The sequence below is a fragment of the Diospyros lotus genome, chromosome 8, assembly GCF_014633365.1.
Source record: "Diospyros lotus cultivar Yz01 chromosome 8, ASM1463336v1, whole genome shotgun sequence".
NCBI classification, from domain to species: domain Eukaryota; kingdom Viridiplantae; phylum Streptophyta; class Magnoliopsida; order Ericales; family Ebenaceae; genus Diospyros; species Diospyros lotus.
Window position 1 is genome coordinate 31,770,005 of NC_068345.1, and position 27,942 is coordinate 31,797,946.

At 35.2% G+C, this 27,942-nt stretch overlaps 1 protein-coding gene across 3 annotated transcripts in view; it reads left to right on the forward strand.

The window, feature by feature from the left end:
- Nucleotides 1–27,942, forward strand: part of LOC127808461 (uncharacterized) — a 68,983-nt gene that overhangs the window by 17,540 nt on the left and 23,501 nt on the right. The gene's annotated exons all lie outside the window — the stretch shown is intronic.

Here is a 27,942-nt window from a genome sequence, read left to right on the forward strand (position 1 = left end):
GTGAGACAATGATGTTGGTTGTTGTTATGTGTGGGACACAGGGATCTATGGTTATGGGAGATTGTTGATAACAGGGCTTTAGTGGTAATTGGATGAATCTGGTGCTTAGCAAACTAGAACGGTTGATAGGTGCATGGAGCGATTGATCGCTTGGGGTAGTCAATCGGTGCTCTCGTTGCGGTCGACTGGTTTTGTCACGTCAACTAGGGCTTGAGGAAAGTCAGTAACTTTAAGCAGTCGATCGAGTGCCTCATGTTGTCGATTAGATGCCTTATGAAGAAGTGTATGGGAGAGAGAGTGGTGTGGATGACAGATTGAGGGAAGGGAGAGAGATTATATGAAAGGTATTTGGGGGACTGAGGAAGCTACCCAAACGTGTGAGCTGCTCTTCACCATCTTTTTCCATCATCTCTTTCTTGTTCTTTTGTCTGCCATCTTCTTATTCTTCCTAGTTGCAGCTGTTGCTCGTTCTTGCTCCAAGCTCGACTGGTGCAACGTCCTCATCATCTTCTTCTTTCATAGAGAGGTTGTTGGACAACCAAGAAACAACCGAGAGAGGGACCACTTAAGAGCTTCGGGTCACCTTCATCGAGAGAGTCCTAACATGACTCTGTTTGTGGAGGCTGGCTAGTCACCCGAACACTTGCAAGGATGGGAGAGCCTGCTGGACAGAGAAAGAAGACAGACACTGGATGGACAATCGACATCAAACCTCATTCAAAAGGTATACTGAAAATCCTCTTATGGCATGGGCTTTTCTATTTTGCATATGGATGATATATATTGAGTCATGCAAGGTCAATTTTTGTATCCACTATGTATGTTTTATATTTTCATTATGCTATTTTCTATGTTGAAAATGCCTTTAAATGTAAAACCCTTGTAATGATCCACCAAGAGTTGGTGTTTTGGGCACAGTTCTACTACATCCCTTCAGCCTAGATCTAGAACCAGATCTGAATCACCATTCCAACAGATTGTTCAACTACTGCTTGCTTGCTTGGTGATTAGTGGTTAATTTTGTAAAAATTTTGTTATAATTATACCCTTCTTTAGATCTTAAATATGGTTTAAATTAGATATTAATATATATTTTATGGTTATATGTAAATTTAAATTGAAAGATGAATGAAATGAAGTTCTAAAGTAAATAATAATAATATATAAAATTATATATAAATATCATTATATGCATGCATGTAATATATATATAATATAATCTAATATATATATGTGCCATGTGTAATACATATATATAATATATAATTTATTAATAACATTAAATTATTTTTATTTTTTTTAGGCATGAAGAATTCAAGCCCATGAAGACTTAAAGTCCATGAAGAATTCAAGTCCATGAAGAAATCAAAGCCATGGAAAAATCAAGTCCATGAAGAAATCAAACCCATGAAAAATTAAAGTCCATGAAGAATTCAAGCCCGTGAAGAATTAAGGCCCAATTTGAGCAACCCATGGAAAATATTATTTGGAGAAGGCCCAAGGATTATTTTTAATCCTAATGAAGATTAAAAACCAATTTATAGAAATCTATTTTTATTTTTTATGTGAGAGCTTTATTAGGTGTGTTTTTTAGCTAAAATCCATTTAACTATTAGGTGGATATTATAGCTAAAATCCATTTAACTTTATGAGTGCTTTATTAGGTATGTATTTTAGCTAAAATCCATTTAATATTAGGTGTGTATTATAGCTAAAATCCATTTAACTTTAAGTGTGTGAGTGCCCATTAGATATAATTATGTCTAATTGAATAATTGAAATTGTGTGGTTTGTATTGCATCTTGTGGCCTATAAATAGCTCACTTGATTGCATTTGTAAGTGTGATTATTATTCTTGAATAAAAGTTTAGTTGTTTCCTTATAATTATCTCTTTGAGAATTGTTCTTGTTCTTTCTCATTTTCTTTAGTACTTTCTCTTATAATCTTACTTTTTTCTTTCTTCTTTTAAATTCTTATGTCATTTATTATTACTTTATTATTCACCGCCTAAATGGCCGGTTAATTTGTGCCTTTAAATTTCTGCAATTTTAATTCTTGTCATTTAATTATTCACCGCCTAAATGGCCGGTTAGTTTATGCCTTTAAATTTCTGCAATTTTAATTCTTGTCATTTAATTATCCACCGCCTAAATGGCCGGTTAGTTTATGCCTTTAAATTTCTTGTCATTTAAATTCTGTTATTTAAATTACGTCATTTAAATTTATGTCAATTAACTTTCAAATAAAAATGAGTAGTTAAATTTAATCTTGGGTTAAGGCAAGGACAGTGTCCAACGCCAATGATTCCCAAAGAAAGCTGCGCTTTAAATAAGTAACATTAATTTAAATTTCAGTATGAGTGTGTATTAATTATTAAAAAATCACTAGGTTTGGATTGGAGCGTAAGCCTAACTTAGAGCTTTCATGCCATGTATGAGAGTTACTAGAACTGGAAACGCTATCATACCCAAATCTGGATGATTAATTTAGTTGTTTTGTATATTAATTGTAATTGAATTTATGGTAGTTGCTTAAATTAGAATCCCGCATATCATGTATGGGGATTGCTTAACCTAGAACTATCATCATCTCTAATTGCATTTAATAACAAATTCTCATATCTGAAATTAAATTAATGTTGCTAATCTTTTATGCTAAAATTTGGGAATCAACGGGTTGGTACTGAAATTGTCTTAACTCAAGCACTATCCAAATTCATATTTTTACGTTTAATGTTTATTTCAATTTTTGCCTTACTTTATTTTCTAGTATCTGTTGTCTAAAAACAAAACCATAAAAAATCTTGTTGTCAATTTGTCCAAATGCGTGTGCGTGTGTGTGACATTCTTTTTCTTTTGCCATAAATAAATCTCTCAGTGGATGACCTGGATTCATCCAGAAAATATAAATATAAATTTGGACTACAACTGCACTCGTACACTGGCGAGTATAAACCTCTCACTAAAATAAAAAAAATATAAAAGTTTTATTATGATTTGTTTTTATTGTGTTTTAATTGCAGGGTGAGAGTGCAGTCAAATTTTGGCGCCGTTGCCGGGGAGATTAAGGCAAAAACAAAAAGAAAAAAATAAAAAAAATAAAAAAAAAAGAATAAGCATCTCTTGATAAAATCGGTAACTCTATTTCTCTTTTACTTTATTTTTGTTTGTGCATTGTATATGAGACTGAGATCAGGTAGAATTTTGAAACAGTATTTTCATATCATTCTGAGTCTTTACCTGCAATTGGATTGTCAACTTTACACTCATGTCTCAAAATTACTACAATCTGTCTGCACAAGATACTTATCATGATGAAAATTATCATTTTGAATCTGATTTGTCTAGACCTCTTAAGGATTATCTATACCCTCTTAGGCAAACCACTTTTGATTTGCAATCAGACACTACCCATTTGTTACCCACTTACCATGAAATTGAGGTTTGGTGTGCTGTGTGTGAGACTTCAACTCATTTAACGGATGACTGCCCTATAATACCTGCTTTTAAGGAGATATTGTATGGTCAATCCAGTTACACACACACACAACTATGAGAGAATGTATTACCAGAACCATGAGGAAAACTACCATTCGGACTTTGATGCATATCACCTTAATTCACACTTTCATCCAAATTTCTCATGGAAAAATGATTTTGTAGCCCAACCACATGAGCACTTCCTTTCCCAGCCTCAATCATTTCAAACTAATGAAGGGTCTACATTCGATGCATATCAACCCCCTCATGGGAGTTCATTAGAAGATACCTTCAATCTATTTATGCAAGGCCAAATGGAAATTTTTACACAAATGTCCAAATGTCAAGAACATACTATTAGAGTTACAGAGGACATTAGGAACCAATTGACACAGCTAACACAGACTTTGAGCATGTCAGAGCCTGTCCATCCCAACTCACTCCAAATCCCATTAATAAAACCCATCATCAAAAGTGAAAGTCAGGAGCAGGACATAGGAGTGACTGTCTTAAGGAATAGAGAAATAATTGAGAAACTTGATGCCCCTAGGACAGTACACCCTTTGGTGCAAGAAGAGAGAGTGGTTGATCACAGTGAGGTAGATGTCAATGAAGCCTTGGAGGAAGAAAAAGACCAAAATGATGTAAGAAAAGAAGAAACCTGGGAGGAAGAAGAGGATAAAATTCGAGAGCCAAAATGTGAAAAAATCATAAGTTTATCCACATTTACCCCTCAATTTCTATTTTTTAGGTTAGTCGATATTATTGAGGATCAAATTAAACCAAACACGTGTGAGATGTTTGTGCAAATTAATGTGCCATGCACGGATATAATAAAACCAACACCTCCGGACGATATATTTTCAAAATATATATGTGCATTCATGAGAAAAATCAATTTATATAATTTTGAAAATAACTTTAAAAGTGGTGTAGTAAATGGGAGATATTATACGATTAGGTGGGCAACCACTCATTTGATCCTTAATTGGAAGAAAAGAAAAAAAAAATTCTAAAAAAAAATAAATAAAAATATAATAAAATAATTTTATATATATATATATACATATAAGTTGTTCATTTTCTTCATTACTTAACTAGTGTTTCTCTATGTGCAGTCTAAATAAAATTTCTCCATACGAGTTTATGTATTGAAGACCGCCAGGTATGCCTATCTTCTATCCTTTTATTGCCAATTGAGGACAATACGCAATTTAAGTTGGGGGGTAAGGTGTCTACAAAATTTTACCTAAAAAAAAAAAAAACAAAATTAAAACAAAATTAATTAAAAAAAAAATTGAATTGAGAGAGACAGAATTGACGCTGGTGGTAGCCATCTTTTCTTGGGCAGTGCAATCACACTGCCCTATAAAGAAAGAAAGCACACTGCCAAATGTTGAAAACAGAGGCGCCGAGCGTTGAAAAAAAAAAAAGGCACACTGCCAAATGTTGAAAAATGAGACGCTAAACGACGTCAAGTCTGACGGTGCAATTATGGCATGCCTCGAGTCGAGTGTAGAATAGTGATGCCCATTGCTCTATAAGAGACTCCATATCTGTATGAGGCAAGTCACCCCTCTTGAGCTCAATCTTCTCTCCTTTGTGTTATTCTCCGATCAGGTACTCTCATCCCTTTTGTAAAGTTTATAGTTCTTTACTTTCTTCTTAGTATAATTTTTTTTTTTTTAAAAAAAAAAAATGGATCTTTATCTCTCAAAAATTCACAAGTACTATCCATCTCTCCCGCAGAATGATTTGCAAAAAATTTATGTTACTAGGTGTGAAAGACTTAGGTTGTTGATGCTTAATAACATCCCTGAAGATATTCGTTGGCTGATCGAAGCAAAAGTTCGATTAGCTGGTGAAACTTCACCTAGTTTTAAGCATTTTCCAGGCTTAGGGAAGAGTAGTTTTGCGAAGAAAAGAAGAGCGAAAAGAGTGAATGGTTGTTACAAATGTGCTCGATGGACCTGTAACACATGATGCAAATCTGTGGGGTTTACGTCCATAAATCGAGAAGATAAAATTAGTTTCATAAAGGATGGACTGAGTAAGGAGTCTCTGGATGATATCCGATTGACTCTTGAGACGCATCCATGTGGAATAGTGCAAAGAGAACTTCTTGTTTTATGGACCCAGTTCAGAAGTGACCACCAACGCTATAGTCTTGGGAATCTGACTAAAAAAGACCATGTTTGCCAATCTATAAGAAAATTGGATGGGAAGCTTATCCCCGCTTCATAGAAAGTGTTTAAGCCGTTTCTGGACGTAAAACCAGAGGAAGATGTGAGCCACAATCACAACTACTTATACATACGCATGATTTTTGTTTGTATTTATTTCTTGTTGAATTGTTGTATAGCTACTTTTGATCGCCAAACTTCTTTTCAGGACATACAAAAGGAACAAACATGGAAGGCCAGTTAGTTCGTCGAATCAATACCATATGTGTACTTTGTGGCTCTCAACTTGGGAGCGATATTTGTTATGCACTTGCAGCGAGCGAACTTGGTAAAAAATTAGGAGAGAAAAAAATTAATTTGGTATATGGAGGGGGAAGTCGTGGATTGAATGGTTATGTTTCACAAGCTGTACATCTTGGAAATTCATCTGTGGTAGGTATAATGCCAATCCCTTTAGCTGAACCACATATTTCTGGGATTATACGCGGTCAACTTATAGAAACGACTTCTATGTCTGAGCGCATGGCTTGTAAGATTTATCAGTCAGATGCCTTCATTGCTTTACCAGGAGGTTTTGGAACACTGGAAGAAATCTTTTGTATAATCTCCTGGGCCAAGAGTAATCTCCATACCAAACCCATTGGACTTTTAAATGTTAACCATTTTTTCGATGGGTTACTCTCCTTTCTTGATCAGGCTGTGGACCAACAGTTCATTTCTCGTTCAGCAAGAAAGATTCTCATTTCTGCATCCACCATTGATAAGCTGCTAGAGAAATTACATGCTTATGTTCCACAGTACGATCCTCATGAGCCTCGGATAGACTGGTCTAAGGCAATTAGTAACAAGCGCCAAAAGGGTCCGATTAATTTAGATTTATCACTGTGAGAAATGCTCTTTATTAAGATGGCTGAGTAAGGAGTACTTTTTGTACTCTTGAGACGCATCTAGTTATTGTACAACTCGCAGAATTTTTCTTGATTGTGTTCTTTAAAAAAAAAAAAAAAAAACAAAACAAAACAAAACTGTGGAATGTTGTTAGCAAAGTCTTTGATAAGATGGCTGAGTAAGGAGTACTTTTTGTACTCTTGAGACGCATTTTTTTATCTTATGACTTGCATCAATTTTTATTTTGGTATGAAAATATAAATATATATATATATGGTGTGCTCATTTGTTGTTTAAGTTTTAGCAGTTCACAGCAAAATGAACTTGTGGAGTTACAGGTATTCCTAACAACCCTAATTTATTACTGCAATTCAAGTTGGGGGGTGTAAGATTTAGTTATGAATTATCTGGTTCATATTTAACTGTGAGTTTGCTATTGCTAGTTTGTAGTCTTGTGTGAATTGATTATCTTTATCTGCTCTTATTAAAAAAAAAAAAAAATTTGTGTTTCAAATAACGCTATTCCTAAAGTTTTGAAGTTATGCACTGAAAGCCGGTTAAGTTTGCAATACGAAACATGGATGCATTGATTTCTTATTTGAAAACGTATGTGCATTAGAATAAGTAATTTGCATTCATCGGGGATTCAAAATTTAAAAATTGGTTATCGGTCATAAAGTCAAAGGTAACAGTAATTAGCTGATTAGTACATTGTATGATCCCTCAACAGAAGTGGAGACTATTACCCAAGTAAGTGTTTGAGCCTAATAACCATTAATTCTGAGTGAAATAATATTTACTCTAAATATGCTCTCTTGTTTATCTTATCTTTTCAATGGCTTCAAAATATCAATTCGCTTTGAATGTCTAGTATGATAGCGGATGAATTTGACTGGTTTCAAACTTCGACTTAGATGACTGAGAAGCATGATAGGGGGATCAATTTCTTTCAGTTTGAGCCTATTAAACCTTTTTCTTTCTTTAAATTAACCTCCCTTGCTATCCCATTTGAGCCATTTGTAGTACAATTTCTTTCGTTACTCTCGGTTAACCTATAACCATATGAATTTTATCCAACCTGGTGTGATTTTGGGAATTAATCTGTTTATCTATTTTCATATTTAAAAAGAAAAAGAAAAAGAAAAAAAAAAGAGAAAAAAAAAAAGAGAAGAAAAAAAAAAGTGAAAAAAAAGGGGGCAAATTCTCTTAGCTATTCAGCATAACTGTTTCAAAATGAATGCTAAAAAAAAAAAAAAAAAAAAAAAATCCCGACACACCCTTTGCACACTCTACCTTTTCTTTGACAACCCGTATTAACCTTATAGCCCCATTACAACCCAGTCCGGTCCCTTTTGATGCTATAAATCATGTGATCTCAGAATTCAAGTTTGGAGTAGGGAATCATGTTTAAATTCAGAAGTTACTCATCTAGAGCATTATTCCAATCATGAAGCTATGTCAATTTCCTTGTTCTTTCATGAAAATACGTTCCTTGTATTTGAGATGGCACCGAGTTTTGAACTTGTTCTGCATTTACTCTTATGACGGTGCACCCCCTTGTGTGTACACCTGAAGAATCTTTTTTATTGGAGAGAAAATCCATAGTAAGATTTGAAGTCAAAACTTCGAGGGAGTAAGTCTGTGTGTTGGTTATCCTAATTTCCATTCCTGAGATTGTATGACCTTTAACCAAAAATCTGATTTAGAATGCTAAATTATTTATTTAATTTTATGCATTTCGGTTTCAAATTTGAAATTTTTACATTCATACAGTTATTGTGAATAAAGTTTGGCAGGTGTATAATCTGCTTGCTAAGGGACTAGCAATGTTGAAGTTGGGGGGTATGATTAGTGGTTAATTTTGTAAAAATTTTGTTATAATTATACCCTTCTTTCGATCTTAAATATGGTTTAAATTAGATATTAATATATATTTTATGGTTATATGTAAATTTAAATTGAAAGATGAATGAAATGAAGTTCTAAAGTAAATAATAATAATATATAAAATTATATATAAATATCATTATATGCATGCATGTAATATATATATAATATAATCTAATATATATGTGCCATGTGTAATACATATATATAATATATAATTTATTAATAACATTAAATTATTTTTATTTTTTTTAGGCATGAAGAATTCAAGCCCATGAAGACTTAAAGTCCATGAAGAATTCAAGTCCATGAAGAAATCAAAGCCATGGAGAAATCAAGTCCATGAAGAAATCAAACCCATGAAAAATTAAAGTCCATGAAGAATTCAAGCCCGTGAAGAATTAAGGCCCAATTTGAGCAACCCATGGAAAATATTATTTGGAGAAGGCCCAAGGATTATTTTTAATCCTAATGAAGATTAAAAACCAATTTATAGAAATCTATTTTTATTTTTTATGTGAGAGCTTTATTAGGTGTGTTTTTTAGCTAAAATCCATTTAACTATTAGGTGGATATTATAGCTAAAATCCATTTAACTTTATGAGTGCTTTATTAGGTATGTATTTTAGCTAAAATCCATTTAATATTAGGTGTGTATTATAGCTAAAATCCATTTAACTTTAAGTGTGTGAGTGCCCATTAGATATAATTATGTCTAATTGAATAATTGAAATTGTGTGGTTTGTATTGCATCTTGTGGCCTATAAATAGCTCACTTGATTGCATTTGTAAGTGTGATTATTATTCTTGAATAAAAGTTTAGTTGTTTCCTTATAATTCTCTCTTTGAGAATTGTTCTTGTTCTTTCTCATTTTCTTTAGTACTTTCTCTTATAATCTTACTTTTTTCTTTCTTCTTTTAAATTCTTATGTCATTTATTATTACTTTATTATTCACCGCCTAAATGGCCGGTTAATTTGTGCCTTTAAATTTCTGCAATTTTAATTCTTATCATTTAATTATTCACCGCCTAAATGGCCGGTTAGTTTATGCCTTTAAATTTCTGCAATTTTAATTCTTGTCATTTAATTATCCACCGCCTAAATGGCCGGTTAGTTTATGCCTTTAAATTTCTTGTCATTTAAATTCTGTTATTTAAATTACGTCATTTAAATTTATGTCAATTAACTTTCAAATAAAAATGAGTAGTTAAATTTAATCTTGGGTTAAGGCAAGGACAGTGTCCAACGCCAATGATTCCCAAAGAAAGCTGCGCTTTAAATAAGTAACATTAATTTAAATTTCAGTATGAGTGTGTATTAATTATTAAAAAATCACTAGGTTTGGATTGGAGCGTAAGCCTAACTTAGAGCTTTCATGCCATGTATGAGAGTTACTAGAACTGGAAACGCTATCATACCCAAATCTGGATGATTAATTTAGTTGTTTTGTATATTAATTGTAATTGAATTTATGGTAGTTGCTTAAATTAGAATCCCGCATATCATGTATGGGGATTGCTTAACCTAGAACTATCATCATCTCTAATTGCATTTAATAACAAATTCTCATATCTGAAATTAAATTAATGTTGCTAATCTTTTATGCTAAAATTTGGGAATCAACGGGTTGGTACTGAAATTGTCTTAACTCAAGCACTATCCAAATTCATATTTTTACGTTTAATGTTTATTTCAATTTTTGCCTTACTTTATTTTCTAGTATCTGTTGTCTAAAAACAAAACCATAAAAAATCTTGTTGTCAATTTGTCCAAATGCGTGTGCGTGTGTGTGACATTCTTTTTCTTTTGCCATAAATAAATCTCTCAGTGGACGACCTGGATTCATCCAGAAAATATAAATATAAATTTGGACTACAACTGCACTCGTACACTGGTGAGTATAAACCTCTTACTAAAATAAAAAAAATATAAAAATTTTATTATGATTTGTTTTTATTGTGTTTTAATTGCAGGGTGAGAGTGCAGTCACTTGGGCTGTCGTACTACCTACTTATGCTACTACTTCTTCACGCCTTGTGCCTTGCGGCTGCCTACTATTGCAATTGGGCCAAGTTGTATGCATTATGTCTCTCTTTGCCCCTGCTTGTGGCAGCTTGTCCTTGTGACAAGTGAAGGATCATCCCGAGGAAACATAGCATGCAATGGAAGCGATTTTTTTAAAGAAAAACTTTCCTCGTATTGATTAGAATCTAGGAAACTTACTTCTCCTACGGATTACCGGACGGAATGATACGACAGACGGAGGATGGGCGGGAGCTTCTTCTCGTAGTGGAGACGACGGCTGTCCTGCAATCCTTCAGCTTCTTCGCATCAGAACTTGAAGGCTCTCTTTCGATCTTCCAAGGTATAACTCAAGAACTCGTGGCCTCTCTTTCGGTGAAGAAGAGTAAAAGGAACCCTGGATGAAAAACAACCAAAGAGAGAATATATATAGGGAGAACCCTAGGGTTAAAACCCTAGTGGGCCAAACCCTAGTGGGCCAAGTTCATTTAATTAATTTTCTAATTAGGTTAGCCCAATTAATTAATTAAAAGGCTAATGAACTATTACTTTATTCTAGCCCAATTAATTATGGACCATTCTGAATAAAATAATTCTCTCTTAATGTAATTCACCCAACCAGCCAAATGTATTAAATAATACATGAGTTATATCGAGCTACCCCGGGGACCAAAAGACAAATTATTCACGACTACTAAAATGACCAAAATATCCCTGCTACCTAGTAGCTATATTTTGTCATTCTAAGTGTTCCAACTATCACCATATGGTAACACTGACCCCACGAATAATTTTGCATATGCAGGGTCTTTGACCTACTAGTGTAATGACAAAAATACCCCTCTGCGTAACACCCATCATTTAGAAAGGAATAATGTACTAACACCTCTCTAAATTATTTCTACCATCCTTAGATCACTAGTCCAATAATCCGTGACTACTCGAATGTACTTGCTTATCACTGGGAGCTACCCAAAAGCACACACTCTTAAGTCACGTTCCCAGGGCCCTAGATTATTTGATTATTCTTGAACAATCACAAGGGGGTGAATCACAGAAACTATCTTGTATTAATCTGTCTTAGCTAATTAGAAACCATACTCCCAACTCAAAAGGTTATTGATCTTTGATAGACCTCACCTACAGTGAATCTAAGAATATAGCTCTAGGTTCACTAGACCACCAACTAATACTCAAGTATTAGAGTACTCGTCCACGTAGTAGCAGTGATAGACTAGTTCCATGATAATTAGTACTTTGTCATTAGCTTCTATCACAGGTCCACTCTACGCATTCCAAATGCGCTTGTACAATTAGAGTAAACGGACTGTTTACTGGCTAAGGCAAGCCATCCTCCATTAGGATCTATTGTACAATGATCTTATCATGATAGAATGCCCAGTTCTATCAAAAGATCAAGAGTAATATTTTCTTGCTTATTAAGTACCCATGATTCATGCCTAACTGTGAAGAACGACCCATCACATGAATCACTTACTTAATAGCATGGACACTTTTGCAACAATTAAATGCAAACAATATATGTGCCACAAACTGACTAAAAGAAACATCATTACCATAAATTAAACAAAACGTGTCTTTAGGGCATACATTTCCAACAATCTCCCACTTGCACTCAAAGACTATGAAAATCCATAAGTTCCCACCCCTATGACATCTAAGTGTCTTCGAAAGACCTTCTCTACCAAGGGCTTGGTGAAAGGATCCGCTAGATTGTTTGATGTAGATATCTGGTCCACCACTATCTCATTCTTCTGGATGAACTCCCGAATGAGGTGGTACTTCCTCTCAATATGCTTGCCCTTTCTGTGGTTCCTTGGTTCTTTGCATTGTGACACTACTCCGGTGTTGTCACAATAAAGTATAATAGGCTTTTCCACATGCGGTACAACTCCTAGTTCTATAAGCAACTTTCGGAGCCATACTGCTTCCTTGGACGCCTCTGATGCTGCTACATACTCAGCTTCCATGGTGGAATCAGCAATACAAGATTGCTTGATACTCCGCCATGAAATAGCTCCTCCAGACAAGGTGAAAACATATCCACTAGTGGATTTTCTTTCATCCTTATCAGCCTGGAAATATGAGTCTGTGTAGCCTACTGGAACTAAGTCATCAGCTCTGTAGACTAGCATATAATCCTTAGTAACCTTAAGGTACTTGAGTATATGCTTTACAGCTTGCCAATGTGCTTCCCCTGGATTTGACTGAAATCTGCTTATCATGCCTACAGCAAAGCAGATATCTGGCCTGGTACACAGCATGGCATACATGAGACTTCCTATAGCTGAAACATAAGAAATCCTACTCATGCGCGCCTTTTCTTCCTCTGTCTTGGGACAGTCCCTGGAAGATAAGCCCAATCCGTGTCTAAAAAGAATTAATGCCCCTTTACACTGATCCATACTGAACCTGACCAATATCTTGTCAATATAAGAAGATTGGGATAAACCTAACATTCTCTGCTTCCTATCTCTAAGAAGCTTTATACCGAGAATGTAACTATCTTCTCCCATATCTTTCATGCTAAATTGACTTGATAGCCAAATCTTTATTGATGACAACATCCCTACATCATTTCCTATGATGAGAATGTCATCAACATATAACACCAGAAAAGACACATTTTCACCATTTGTTTTCTTATACACGCATGGTTCATCTACGTTTGAAATAAATCCATAAGATTTTATAGACTCATCAAAACGTTTGTTCCATGCCCTTGATGCCTGCTTAAGTCCATAAATGGACTTCTTAAGCTTGCAGACCATGTGATCTTGGCCTTTCACAACATAGCCTTCTGGTTGGGACATATAGATGTCTTCACTAAGATGGCCATTAAGAAAGGCCGTCTTAACATCCATTTGCCATATCTCATAGTCATAATGACATGCTATGGCAAGGAGTATGCGAATGGATTTAAGCATGGCTACTGGTGAAAAGGTTTCCTCATAATCGATCCCTTCTTTCTGAGTAAATCCTTTTGCAACCAACCTTGCTTTAAAGGTTTGCACCTTTCCATCCGCTCCCCTTTTCCTCTTGTATACCCACTTACACCCTATGGGTTTTACCCCTTCAGGTGTAGCTACAAGATCCCAAACCTGATTGAGATGCATAGACTCAATCTCGGCATCCATTGCAAGGCGCCACTTGTCTACATCAACATCAAGGACAGCCTCCTCGTATCTAGTAGGATCTTGTTCCTGATTGTCAGAGACTAGCTCGAAAGCTTCTCCTGTCCATCTATCAGGAACTTTAGTTTCCCTCCCACTACGACGAGGCTCCGTGCGTATAGAAACACTCGGTTGTGTCTCTTTTGGTTCCTCAATTGGGACACTAGATGTACCTGAAGTTTGTTCAGAAGACAACTTCTCATCTAGTTCTACTCTGCTTGAACCCTTAGTGGACATACTCTGATCATCCTCCAAGTATCTAGCATGAGTACTGATTAGTACTTTCTACTCCTTAGGATAATAGAAATATCCACCACGAGTGCCTTTTGGATATCCTATGAAGTAGCATAATTCTGACCTTGGTTCCAACTTACTCCCCTTAGTCAATACATAAGCTGGACAACCCCATATCTTGAGATGATTTAGACTAGGCTTTCGTCCCGTCCACATCTCATAGGGTGTCCTAGGTACAGACTTGGAGGGTACCAAGTTCAGAATGTATGTTGTCGTTTCTAAGGCATATCCCCAAAAGGAAATAGGAAGAGATGCATGGCTCATCATGCTTCCTACCATCTCCATTAGAGTCCTGTTCCTTCTCTCACTGACTCCATTCTGCTGGGGGGTCCCAGGCGCAGTCAATTGAGAAACTATACCGTGATGTACTAAGTAGTCCTTAAACTCTCCAAGAAGGTACTCTCCACCACGGTCTGACCTCAAAATTTTGATCAATTTACCTGTTTGACGCTCCACTTCAGCCTTAAACTCTTTGAATTTATCAAAAGAATCAGACTTGCGCCTCATCAGATAAATATAACCAAAACGAGTGTGGTCATCCGTAAATGTGATGAAGTACTCGTAACCTCCTCTAGCAGGTGTAGTCATTGGACCACAAACATCACTATGAACTAACTCTAATATGTTTTTGGCTCTACCTGCCTTCTGAGTAAATGGCCTTTTGGTCATTTTGCCCATTAGGCATGATTCACACTGAGGCCATTCTTCCAATCTCAATGAGCCCAAGGGCCCATCATGGATTAGGCTCTGAATCCGATTAGGATTAATGTGCCCTAATCTTAAGTGCCATAGATAAGAGTCATTAGATGATAATGTTCTCTTCTTATTAACTGGTTCAGTCTCAGAGTTGTTTATTAGACTTTTAATAGGATTAATATAATAAAGATTCCCAAATAGGTTGCCTGAACAAATAACCTGTCCATTTCTACTGATGGTGACACCAGAATGGAACGAAACAGAATAACCATAAGAAATCAATTTAGAAACTGAAATTAAATTCTGTCTCAAAGCAGGAACGTATAAAACATCTTTCGGAATTAAAATCCTATTAGATTCAAAAAACAAATGCAAAACTCCCACTGCTTCAGCCCATACTCGAGCTCCACTAGCTACCAGCATTCCATGCTCTCCTTCAAGTAGAGTCCTTGTCTTTCTGAACCCCTGCAAAGAGTTACAGACATGATCAGTGGCTCCTGAATCAACTATCCAAGAGGATGAAGATCCTACCAAACTGATGGATTCTAAGTAAAGAGCAATACCTGGTGCTTTCACCTTGAGGGCAGGACAATCCTTTTTCCAGTGTCCTTTCTGCCCACATTTGAAGCACTTGCCTTTGGGCTTGGCATCGGCCTGACTAGCTCCGGGCTTTATGGGCTTGCCCCCTGCTTTGTTTTGACCCTTCTTCTTCTTGAAGTTCTTGGCTTTAGGGCCAACTCTAGGAGAAGATGCAGAATGAATAGCTAGAGCCTTTGAGGTAGGCTTCATGATCTTCTCTGCTGCCTGGAGCTCTTTCATGAGCTCCACTAGATTCATCTCTAACTTATTCATGTTATAGTTCAATTTGAACTGCGAGTATGAATCTGGCAAAGTCTCTAAGACCATGTCTACCTAACTCTCAGCATCTATCGTCGCTCCCAGAACCTCAGCTTCCTCGAAGTAAGCAATCATCTTGAGCATGTTCTCTCGAACTGAAGCCCCCTCAGCCATCCTGGTAGTCATAATCGCCTTAAGAGCTTCCTGCCTCGCGGGCTGGCTCTTATCAGCAAACATGGTGCGCAACGACAGATCAATATCATAAGCAGTGGACGTATGCTCATGCTTCGATTGAAGCACATCGGACATGGAAGCCAACATGTAGCATCGTGCCATCTCGTCTGCATTCTTCCATTCCACCTCTGCCTGGCGCTCCTCGTCAGTGGAGTCTCTCCCAATTACAGGACAGGGGTCAGTCAGAACATACTTGTACCCTTCAGCTGTGAGTACTATGTTCAACTTCCTCTTCCAGTTAACATAATTACCCCCATCCAGCTTAGAATCCTTGAGGATCATAGCAAGGGGACTGAAAGAACCTCCACCTGACATTCCTGTACAATTTATGGAAAAATAAGACGTTTAGACAAGGCACATATAAAACAAATATTTTGCACATAAGCTCATATTATGTCTTGAAAATAGATTTCCCTTAAACTATTATCAATAATATGTCATTTGGCTCTTAGAAGAACTAACAGAGCTCCGATAGGAAGGTTGATAATTCTCTAAGTTAAGTGTATAACCACCACAAACTAAACTTCCTGAATAAGAAATGATCTAGAGAATAATTCCGTCGATAGGGCGGCCACTATCTCACATTCCCTACGGATAATCTTGCATTATTACCTCCAACGATAGGCCGGCCGATAACAACACATATCCTAAGTTTTAGTTATACCTTTACCATTAGATCTAGATCCTTATGGAATACCCATCCTATAGGGGGTCATGCTCAGAATAACACGAGGGTATCCACGATCTCTAATTAAAGGTGTGGAGGAAGCCATGGGGTCGTTGGAACCCCTCTCCCACTTAATCTTTTAAAATAAGGGTTTTGAAAAAACGTTTTTCTTTTGGATTCCATTAATATTTAGAAAAATATCTAAACTTGAAACACTCTCTAATCCAAGGATAAAAAAACTTTGAGAGAGTAAACCATAAGTTAATTTTTCTTTTGATTAATTAACCCAAATTTAAACCTCATTTGGTTTAATAAAATGTTTTCATGAATTAACTCCACATATGATCACAGTTGAAAAAGCACAATAAACGAGTTACATGCTTTTCTATTCATTATTCCTAAGTGACCATATAATTGATTAAACATCACATCAAATAAATATTAAATGTGGTCTTGTTTAATCCTAAGGTGGTTCCATCCTTTTACTAATTATTTTCATGCAACATATCACAAAGATAATCTAATTGCATAAGCTGAACGTGATGGAAGAATCGGCCAGATCCAAAGAAAACTGCAATGGCTGATTTCTCGTGATGGTCAATTCTAGCCCATAGCCGAAGCTAGATCTGGCTGATTCTTCCATCACGTTCAGCTTATGCAAACGATGGCTGAAAAGACGCTGATTTCCGTCTGCATCTAACTGGCCGAAATTGCAACTTTCTGCATCATGAACAGCACTGACCGAATAGGGAAAACAGGCCTCTTTCCGTCTGCAACTTATTCTGTTTGAATGAGCAGTATTACAGAAAAATAAAACTGATGAAATCAACCATCAAAAACTGGTTGTACATCCGCCTATACCCCAACCGCGAGGTTTACATCGAATCTATTTGAATAAACACAACAGATTACAACGTCCTATACCTCCACTCATGAGGTTTACAAGGCATCTAAAACCATTCTTGGAGGGATCCATAAACGCAAACAAAACAGCATTTAAACAGTAAAAGGAACCACCCTTTTTTCCGATTTTAATCCTAGGCATGCTCCTAGATTCAAACCAACAAAACCGTGTCTCTGATACCACTTGAAGGATTATCCCGAGGAAACATAGCATGCAACGGAAGCGATTTTTTTAAAAAAAAACTTTCCTCGTATTGATTAGAATCTAGGAAACTTACTTCTCCTACGGTTTACCGGACGGAATGATGCGACAGACGGAGGATGGGCGGGAGCTTCTTCTCGTAGTGGAGACGACGGCTGTCCTGCAATCCTTCGGCTTCTTCGCTATCGTCGCTAATTGTCGCACCCATCACAATCTACTTCTGTTATGGCTTATGGGTTTGCCTTTTTCAAGAAGTTTCTTATATAATATAATATAAGATAAATTTAACATATACTCATTAAACTTTAAAAATATAATTACTTACTCATTGAACTTTGGATTGTTACTACCTACTCACTGAACTTTGCTCAATATTAACCATCCATCACCTGTTATATCTTACAAATAGAAAATGCCCACGTGGCTAACAAAATTCGAGAAAATTTAACACTTACTGAACTTTAAAAATGTAACTATTTACTTACTAAACTTTGGATAGTTACTACTTGTTCATTGAATTTTGCTCAATGTCAACCATCCATCATCCATTACATCATCGTTTGATCTTGCAAAACAAAAAATGTCAATGTGGCTAACGGTCGAGGTGAGCAAGAGTCCGAACTAATCGAACCAACCAAACTTGTCAGTTGTTGGTTCAGTTCAGTTCAGTTTTTTACCCGTAGCAGTTCAGTTCGATTCAATTTATTTCATTAAGATTTTCGATTATTTAGTTTGGTTCGATTATTAGGTTCAATTCGGTTCGATTATTTCCCCTAAGAATTTCAGTTATTTAGTTCGGTTTGGTTATTTCTCTCAAGAATTTCAGTTATTCGGTTCGGGTTTTTTTCGTATTATTAACCGAAAAACTGAACTAAATCGACAACCCAACCTTCTTTTATTAGGTTTGATTTGGTTATTAAGTTCAATTTGATTTTTTTTGGTAAGAATTTCGATTCGATTTTTAGTTCGATTACAACGGCTTAAAATTCGGTTAGTTTGATTTTGGTTATTTCGATTAGTTTAGATGACTTAGTCGGTTCAGTTCGGTTATAATTGATTGCACACCCTTAGCTAATGGAATCCAACGTGGCCCAATCAAATCCTTATTTTTGGCCAACTCAACTCCAACAATAGTAGTCGTTGTCGATCCTTTCGTCGTCATCACCTCGCCTCGCCACCTTGCACCGCCTCCCCTTTCACCTGCCAACCACTGATGCTGGAGCAAAGCAAGGGGAGAGAGAGAGAAATGGTGTTGCAGAGTTGGCCGAAAATAAGAATTTGATTGGGTCACTTAGGATTTCGTTAGTCACATTGGCATTTTTCGTTTGCAAGATTAGATGGTGATGTAAGGGATGAATGATGGTTGACGTTAAACAGAGTTCAGTTAACATGTAATAACAATCCAAAATTCAGTGAGTAAATAATTATATTTTTAAAATTTGGTGAATGTTGTTAAATTTTTTCGAATTTCATTAATCACGTGGGTATTTTTCATTTACAAGATGTAATAAGCGATGAATAATTGATGTTGAATAAAATTTAGTAAGTAAATAATAACAATCCAAAATTTATCGAATAAGTAATTATATTTTTAAACTTCATTAAACGTATGTTAAATTTACCCATATAATATATATAACATATGCTTTACATCTTCTTTCTCCACCAGCTTCCACGAGAAACTTTAGTATATAATATGTATATATATAATAAGTAACTCTAGTTTCAGGGTTTGCCTTTTTCCAGCCAAGTTTCTCCATAAACCTTTATAATATATAATGTAACACATATAAATCACAGCTACCCATTCCACGAGAAGCTCCTCCTTATGAAATATTTATATATATATACCATAATTCCTCCACTTTTTCTTTATGTATATGAGATACCTGATTTGCAATTAATTTCGTGCAATGTCATCTTTTTTAATTGATTTAATTTGGCTTCCTGCCACTTGGAATTATCTGAGAGCCATAGTATTTATAAGTTTTTTTTGAACGTTTTTCATGTACAGCGTTAATTATTATTGATTGAATATAATAATAATTTTATTTAATTAAAAATATCATTATTAAGCTGCCTAAATCTGTAATAAAAAAAAAATGAAAGGTTGCGGGGTGATCCTCGTATAAATACTCTGATACTTAAATTAGATACTAAAGATAATAAAAAATGTATTGAAATCAGTATTAGAGATGTACATTTTAAGAATGAGTGACTCCTTATTTATAAAGAGATATAGAATAATCTTAATTAATCTAAAATTATTATTATTGTAGATAACACTTATCTTAATTATTCATAGTCTAACTAGGACTAAGGCTGCAAATGAGTAAGGTTTGACTCAAAAAAAACTCGTTTGAATTCATTCATTAAGGTAAATAAGCCAAATTTAAGTTTAATAAATCTCGGCTCGTTAGCTTGCAAACTAACTCGAATAGAAACTTATGAACAAACTTGTGTAAAAGTTTGCAATTAGATATAATAATATATATGTATAATATATTAGATATATATATTTTATAAATATATTATTTAACATATATATATACATAAATATTATTATTATTATTATTATTATTATATTTATTAAATTATATATTTTACAAATATATTATTTAAATGTATGTAATACCCCCTCCCCGCGCAAAGACACACACCAAGAAACCCATGTTTCTGCTCTCTTTCTCTCTCTCCAAACCCTAAACCAGTTGTTACTGATACCTTCTTCTCGATTTCTTTTTTCATAACCTAAGCCCAAAGAAGAAAGAGATGAGAGGCCCTATGAAAAATATGATTAGAAATCCATAATAGAGTCCGACCACAATAATCGAATTAATTATTTTCATGCATCAGGATACTAGATTACCTAGTAGAAAAGATTTAAAAATCATCACAAACCCCTTTTTTTTCTTTTCTATTGCAATTTCTATATTATTATATGATGATTTTTAAACTTTTCATATAAAGAGATAAACTAGAAACGACATCAGTTATATTTGATATTTTACTCTTGTAATCAAAATAGTTTTGATAATGACAAATAATATAATTTTCATTGAATATGGAATTCATGTATTAAATGTATACTATGCTTTCAAAAATCAATTTTATGAAGTATCTCAAAAAGAAATGAAGGTGGGATATTTTAAATCTAAAGGGTTTATTTGAATCAAAAACTCAAATTAAATTGGTTTAACTTGTTTTTGAAATATCTCAAAATATTTCAAACCTAAAACAAAACAAGTCTATTAACTAGTTAACAAGGTTTCAAGATTATTATGCATCTATTGATAAAAAATAAATTGGTCGACTAACAGTATGCTCAATATTGTAAAATTAATTTTAAAACTTGATTTGGTCAACTAAGCTATAGGCTCTGTCGACCAACAGCATGCATGTTTTTGACTTGGTCAACTAAGCTATAAGTTTTATCGACTAACAGTGTTTATGTGCTGATTTGGTCGACTAACTCTTTTAGTCTGTTGACAGAAGAATAGATTTAGTCGACTAAGTGCCATGCTTATTTATGTCTTGGTTGACTAAGTGTTATGTTATTTTTATGAATTGGTCAACCAGGTTATTTTGCCTGTCGACTAAACTTGTTATTTTGCTTGATTCTGTCGACTAACTATTTTTATCTGTCGACTAAGTCTCTTTTGCAGAAATCATAAAGATTAGTTTTTATTGCATTAAATGCTCGACCAACCATCCCAACGGCTCGATTTTTGGATTTTTCCACCATCAACTATATATAGATGGTTGAAGACATGTTGAAGCTTTTAGAGAACCATTTATTACTATCAACTACGGAGCATTCACTTTGTAATCACACTTTCAATTTGTACTCTCTCTTGTTTTTCATTTCTAGACTTTGCATTCAATTGTTTCATTCATTAACAATCTCGCATTTATTGTAGAGAGGGTTTGTATTAAGAGTTTTTAACTCTTAGATTTATTGTCGTTGTATTCATTACAGTTTACCTAGCTTGGCTAGAGGTCCTACGGTTGTAGGAGGGATTGTAATATTAATAGTCGCAGACTAAAGAACCTACTTGTCTAAGTAGAGGGTTTTTGATTAGTAAAGTGATTTGAAAATCCTTAGTTGTCAAGTAAGGTAGTAGATTAGGCTTGGAAGGCCGAAACACTATAAATCGTGTGTCCTCCTACTTATTGATTTATTTTTCTTATTTTCTTATACAATCAAGCTATCACAAGTTTTATGTGTGGTTATCCAAAATCAGTTCATTGAAAAATTAAGCTGGAATCAAAAAGCATTCAACGTTTTGTTAAATAATTTTTATTCACCCAATTCACCCCATCTTGGGTGCTAGTGCCATTATATCAATATCAATGACACAAAGGGATATTAAATGAATGGAATTGGGATATGGATGGAATATGATGAAATAGAATTACTTTGAGGTTCCCTATGAGAGGCATGGAAAGGAGCCATGCGAAAAAGTTATGGGAGTTACGAAGGAAGCTTCTAGCTCATATTGATCATGAATTGAGAAACCTCTTCCTCTTCCTCTCTCTCCTATCTTTTTCTCTTTTGGCCTTCCGTTCTCGTTGCTCTTCTTCTACAGCAATCCATTTTCTTTGGTGAATGACCACAGTCTGCAGTTTTGCTACAATGCATTCTCCGACGATGCAAGCCCTAGCCATGTCCTACCGATTCAATCCATCTGTTCGTCAAATACATCACTCACCGGCCACCGCCATTTTAGTTCGAAGCTCTTCCTCTACTGCCTACTTTCCTTTCATTTGTTTTTTGCAATGTTGTTATCTCCATTCTTCGTATCTAGGTCGTTCTCCATTTCTCTTTGTATTTATGTGTGTGTGTGTCTCTTTCCAATTCTGAAATTTTGTAGTGGAGTGATTCTTTTTTAAGCTTGCAGCCACTAACTTGCTTAAGTTGTTGTTCTGTAAAGAAAAAGATTTTATTTTCTATGAAAATTAAATTGTTGCGCAGATGCAGAGATGCGAAGTTTTGTGTTTTGTCATTTTCATTTTTTTGAAATGTTCCTTTGCAATTAGTGGTGGCGAGCCCGAGCTCGGTTCTTGTTAACTGAGCTTGAGCCTGAGTTCAGGTATGCTAAGCCCGAGTCGAACTTATCAAGGCTCAACTCGATTGCAACTCAAATTAGGACTAAGATTCTTATAGATAACATTTATCCTAATTTTTCCTAATTCGATTGGATTTAGAATTGTTATAGATAGCGTTTATCTCTTATAAATAACGTTTATCTTTTTTTTATATATAATTTTTTTATAGATGATTGTTTATTTTAATATTTTGAAATTCTTTTAAAATTAAGAATTTTTTATGGATAATTATTTATTTTTTCTTGAACTATCTGAAGGAATTTTTGAATGTCAAAGTTATGTAGTTTATCTGTTTGTGTAGGACTCCCCACATATAAAAAGTTAATGCACTTTATCTAAAAAATTATTTTGGATTTTCCAACTTTTTTAGTCTTACATATGACACAACACAATTCTTTTTGGGATATAGACGTTGGTTGAAATGATAAATATTAACTAGCAAGGCAATTGGTTTCAACTGTCAATTCATGGATAACCCAATCGAGAAGAAACCACTTAAGTTAAAGCTCCAGGATAAGGTGTCAATGTCACCTTAAAAAAATTTCCTTAAGAAACCAAATTTCCTTAGGAAAGCTCCCATATAAAAAGTAAACTGCTCCAGGATAAGGTGTCAATATCACGATGCAAGGCCAACCAGTAGAGCATTTGATCAAATTTAAAAAATGCAACAACCTCGAAACCATTCAAACTTGAAGCATTTTGTTTTGGTTCCTTCTTCGTTTGTTTGTTCTCCCTTTTGTTTTTTGTTTTTTTCTCTTGCCCTAATGTGTGAGAGTGGATCCATTAGACCTTGTCTATAGAAATCGAATTTACCTTGCGTTCTTCTCCATCCCGATCGTCGAGTTTTGCTTTTGTTCGAGAGTTTCTCTCTTTTGTTCTTGTTTTTATTTATGGGCGTAAAAACAATATCAATTGAAATGCCAAGAAAGACTTATATATAAAAGAGAAAATGATGGCAGCCACTTGATTGAGAGTTTCCAATATGATGATCATTGGCTTAAAAATAACCGACCTCATAACATAATATATAAACCAAATGCAACATGAAATGCAAATCAAATGAAATTCAAATATATATAAAATATATCAATTTATTTTGAATCATAAATCAATAACAGATAATTAACTAATACTTCCAAATTCAATTATTTCCGGGATATAGAACTTGGTTGAAATGATAAATATTAACTAGCAAGGCAATTGCTTTCAACTATCAATTCGTGGATAACCCAATCGAGAAAATATTCGCTAATTTGGATGGATCCATTAGACCTTGTGCACAGTGGGAATGCTAGGGCTTGTTAAGGGTATTGGACATCTGTGAGTGTGACTGCAGATAGCCACACCATCAAATTGCACATGTGATCCTGATCCATGGTTTCTGCTCATGTGGCACCATGTAGGCCCCCATTACTGCTACTGGCGCTAGCATGCCTATTTAAATCTGCTTGTGGGCATGAGATCTATGGTTTCTGCTCACCGGCCACCATCCAGACACGCATAACTGGCGCTAGCATGCTAATTTAAATGTGCATGGGAGCACATGCCTCTGTTCTAGGTATAGGTAATATGTATGCCCATGTGACTTATTTGTGTCTGTTGAAACTGATGAGAAGTCGAAATCACTCGTACAGTTTTTATTAAATCCATCAAAGCTTAAATATAAGAGATTTGTAACTAAATCAGCTACTAATCTGAAAATTTGCTACAAATTCTCCCATAATCAACTATAGTCTTTCAACAGAAAGCTAAATTTATGCAACTAAACTTGACTTGATAAGCACATAACAAACTCCTAAAAAATCTATAAGAAAAGAAAAAATAACAACCTCCTAAACTCATGGATGTGTCAACAACTAAAGCATAATTATCAACACTCCTCCTTGCTTTGGTGACTTCATACACCAAGCCTAGCCCTTAGAGTTTCAAATTTGTCCCTGGGCAAAGCTTTAGTGAAGATATCAGCTAACTAATCATTAGTTCTGCAATGTAGCAGAATAACTTCTTCTAGCTTTTGCACTTCTCGAATGAAATAAAGTTTAATATTGAAATGTTTTGTCTTTCCAAGAAACACTGGGTCATTTGAGATAGATATGGTTGCTTAATTGTCAATATAAATCTATGTCCTCTCCTTTTGTTCTAGCTGTAAATCAACTAGAAGCTTTCTTAGCCACAAAGCTTGATTCACTGTTGTTGTAGTTGCTATGAACTCAACTTCAGCAGTAAACTATGCAACTATATCTTGCTTCTTTGAGCACCATGAGAAAATCTCTGAACCAAGTGTGAAACAATACCTAGAAATACTCTTCATGTCATCCACAGATCTTCCCCAATCTGAATCAATATACCCTAGCAGCTTGAGCTCCTAATTATGACTGTATTGAATTCCATAATCTAGAGTTCCCTTGACATACCTTAGCACACGCTTAATAGCCTTGAGATAAGACTCTTTTGCACAATGCAGGAACCTAGATAAAACATTGATCGCCTGAAAAATATCAGGACGTGTTACAGACAAGTACATTAGGCAGCCTATCAGACTTTTGTAGCTATGTTCATCAGCTTTCTCAGCTCCATCTTCTTTGCATAACTTTTCCTTTTTATTCATAGGAGTGGCCATGGGTTTGGAATCTTCCAACTTAAACTTCCTTAGAATCTCCTTAGCATATTTTTGTTGGCTCACAAAGATTCCTTGCTGATCTTGTTTAACCTCCATTCCAAGGAAGTAGGTCATCATTCCAAGGTCTGTCATCTCAAAAACCTTCCCCATATCTTCTTTAAACTCTTCAACAAGCTTGACATTGCTTCCTGTTACTAAAAGATCATCAACATATAGGGACACAATCAAGATGTCAGCATTCGAACTCTTAGCATATAATGTGGATTCACTTAGACTTTTAGCAAACCCAAACTCTTTGAGATAGTCGTCAATTTTGTTGTACCAAACCCTAGAGGTTTGTTTTAAACCATACAATTCCCTTTTCAGTAGACATACTTTATCCTCATGCCCCTTCTTTGCAAAGCCTTCTAGTTGTTCAACAAAAATCTCCTCTTGCATGTAGCCATTTAGGAAGGTAGATTTGACATCTAATTGGCATACCTTCAATTGTTTTTGACCTGCCATGGCCAAAAGCAATCTACTAGTGTCTAGCCTTGCAACAGGAGCAAAAGTTTATGAAAAATCAACTCCTGATACTTGTGCAAAGCCTTTAACTACTAACATAGCCTTATGTTTATTGATGGAGCCATCTGCATTCAACTTGGTTCTAAAAACCCACTTCACACCAATCACATTTCTATTTTGAGGTCTGTCTACCAACTCCCATGTTTGATTTTTCTCTATCATTGACATCTCCTCCTTCATTGCATCCTTCCATTTGGGGTCATTTTTCGCTTCACTGAAAGTTGCTGGTACTAATATTGCAACACTGCATCTTTGGTAAATATTAGTGAGAAATCTGGTTCCTCTAACTGGTGGATCACCAAAATTTCATTCGGAATTAGCTCAGGTAGAATAGTTTTCTTTGCTTCATTTTTTTTCCAACACCATTTCTCATCGTCAACAAAATGAACATCCCTGCTTATTAGAATCTTTCCAATCTCAGGTTGAAAGACTCTATATGCCTTTGATTGTGAGCTATAGCCAATGAAAATAGCAGGTTCTGCCTTCTTGTCCGGTTTATCCCTCTTTACCTATGGAATATAAGTAAAACAAAGATAACCAAACACCTTAAGATTCATAACTTGAGGCTTACTGTCAAACCAAGACTCATATGGTGTTTTTCCTTCTACTGCCTTTGTAAGCAGTCTGTTGAGGAGAAATATAGTAGTGCTAGCTGCCTCTGCCCAAAAACTTTCAGAAAGATCCTTCTCATGAAGGAGGCACCTCACCATCTCACCAATAGTTTTGTTTTTCCTTTCACTTACTCCATTTTTCTATGGAAAGTAAGGAGTAGTGAATTGATGCTCTATACCAGCCTCTTCACAAAACTGAGTAAACTGGTTTGAGATGTACTATGTCCCATTGTCAGATCGAATCGCTTTGATCTTGCATCTACTCTGATTCTCAATCCAAGTCTTGAATCTCTAAAAAATACCTGCAACTTCAGACTTAAACCTGAGAAAATAAATCTAGCTTATCCTTGTAAAATCATCAATGAAAGCTATATAATATCCACTCCTTTTCAGTGATGGTTCAATCTTTGGTCCACTCAAATCAGTGTGAATGAGATGCAATTTTTTTGTTGCCTTCCAAGCCTGTTGTGGAGACGACAACCTTGTTTGCTTACCAAATTGGCAAGCTCTACAACTTGGTAAATGCTCAACCAAAGGTGGCAATCCCTGCACCATTTCTTTTGTCCTCATCAACAATAGTGCTGCTTGATTGAAATGTCCCAACCTCTTATGCTATAACTCAATTGTTTGTTCTAAAATATTGTAGGCATCATGTTCCTCTTTCATAAGATCCAAAGAGAAACTTTTGTTCTTCATCTTTACTCGAAACAGTTCATTTCCCTCTACATCCTTTATCAAACACATCTTATTTTCAAATAGGACTTTGTATCCTTTTTCAAGTAGTTGTCCAACACTTAAAAGATTTTTATTAATATCAGGAACATAATAAACATTAGGTATAAGCTTAGGTGGTAGTTGACTTGCTTAGTTCCTGAAACAACTCCTCATCATCTGTTATGTGATTAGTACAACCACTGTCCACCAACCAACATTCTCCAGAGCTAACAATGGAAAAACAGGTAGCTACAAACAATTGTTCCTGCTCTTGCTCTTGTTGATCTGTTACTTGTGCACCTGCCTACTGCTGTTGAGTTTTGTTCTTGCAGATCTTAGCAATATGACCTAATTTCTAGCATTTGTGACACTTCACTTCAGGTCTCCTCCAACACTTAAAAGGAGAATAACCTTTTTTTTCATAGTGCTGGCATGGTGGATAATTTGATTTGTCTGCTCCCCCAGGTGTGATTGAATTGCAAGGCTGATCAACATTTCCTTTCTTCCCCTGCTTCTTCTTGCCCTTGATCTGCAATTTGGCCTGTAAAGCCCCTTCAACAGCTTCTTCTTGCCTCATAAGTCTTCTCTGCTCTTGTGCCTGAAAAGCATTCAACAATTCTGCCAAAGAAATGCTGGACAAATCCTTTTAGTTCTCCAAAGCATAAATTGTTGATTCAAAATGTTCTGAAAGAGTAACCAGAATCTTTTGAACTATTCTAGAGTCAAGAAACTCACCACCAAGTACCCTTACCTTATTTGCTATGCAAAGAAGCTTATCAGAATACTCTTGCACGGTTTCTGAGTCTTTCATTCTTTGCATCTCAAACTCTCTAAT